The following is a 1,433-nucleotide window of genomic DNA, read 5'->3' on the forward strand; positions in this document are numbered from 1 at the left end:
ATCTACTTCACAATAAAAAAATTCAACAGGTGAAGAGTTCACAGTATGGATTCACAGACAAGTTTTTTTCTGTTTCAGTAAAATTGTGCATTTAGAGCGCTTATGTACATGTATGCATACATATAAAATATATACATACATGTGTATGTTTGTAGGTGTCTCTCCATTGGTGTGTGGATGTCCATGTATGTGTGTAAAAAGCAATGGATCTATATCGTCTGACACATTTCTCTTTATTCCAGACCTATATACAATACATATATCATTAGTAATGAACTTTTTTATACCATATGCATGAAACATGAATTCATGGAAAGCAAGGCCAAAGATTTAGCTAATAAGCCTTTTGCTCAGACCTCATATTCACATAGCTAAGTATAAAATTTCACTAACTTTGCAGTTTTAACATGTCTAAAAAGTCAGAAGTTCATATTTCAATATCTAAAATGCCTAGAAAGCATTACCTATTGTCTTATAAAATGCATTACTACATATACACACACATTATATTACTAATAAATAAGAATATCAATATATGTACATGGAACCAGTCCATGTAAATTTTACAATATTAACCCTCTGAGTATGAGATACCCCCCAAAAAAACAGGATCAGCCGACCTAGAGGTTATTGCTGGTCCAATGACCCCTTAGGAAGATAATAAAATCACATAATTTCATTTGAAAACTCCCTGGACCAATAAGTCCTTTGAGCTGACACACCAGCTTAAGGTGAGAGGTCAATCCACTACCCAGTGCACTATCAGGAGCAGGCAATGCAAAATTGGCTTACTGCCATGTTGCCTTTGGAGGTTATCATCACATGCAAGGGGTTAAGTTCTCTAAAGCAAAGAGTGTAGCTGCTATATGCTTTTGCAATTAGCTTGACCATAAAAAAATACCTAAAAATCACTGGAGTCAGCCCTGATACCTGGCTTCAGTAATAGTAAAATTCAGATATCAAATGAAAACAAATCCTTTCAAAATAATAAATATAATATAAATAATATCAGTAAAAAGTCTGTGCTTCAGTTTGGAGCTCACTGGAATTTCTGAAGCATGGAAAACATTTGTTCTATATATTTTGTACATGCTAATACTAATAGTAGATCTAGCAGAAGCACCACAAGCTCAACAGCCTAAATCAATGTTACTGATATTCCAGAGAGGGAAACAATAAATCTCAAGCCATACTTCTTAATGTTTAAGGCTCCTTTTCTCATTGACAAAAATATATTCAGCATTTTATGGATATTTATCATTTAAGGAAGTACTCACTAAAGTGACCTTGATCATTGTGCCCTTTAAATGTGGACGGGACAAGCAGGATCTTTAATTCCATGTTGCTGCTAACTTTAGTCCTTCCAAGGCTGTTATCCTCCTGAGTTAATTGCAGGAAACATGTATTTGTGTTTGCTTCCAGAAAAAAAGTTT

General features: G+C 34.1%; 1 protein-coding gene across 4 annotated transcripts in view; it reads right to left on the minus strand.

Moving 5' to 3' along the window:
- Positions 1-208: 208 nt before the first annotated feature.
- Positions 209-1,433, minus strand: part of LOC125039714 (major facilitator superfamily domain-containing protein 6-like) — a 20,410-nt gene continuing 19,185 nt past the window's right edge. For all 4 annotated transcript variants that reach the window (XM_047633938.1, XM_047633937.1, XM_047633936.1 and 1 more), the window contains exon 11: positions 209-1,433. This exon is cut by the window's right edge and continues 154 nt beyond it. The gene's annotated coding sequence lies outside the window, so the exon portion shown is untranslated.

Source organism: Penaeus chinensis, chromosome 27 (assembly GCF_019202785.1).
Source record: "Penaeus chinensis breed Huanghai No. 1 chromosome 27, ASM1920278v2, whole genome shotgun sequence".
Taxonomy (NCBI): Eukaryota; Metazoa; Arthropoda; class Malacostraca; order Decapoda; family Penaeidae; genus Penaeus; species Penaeus chinensis.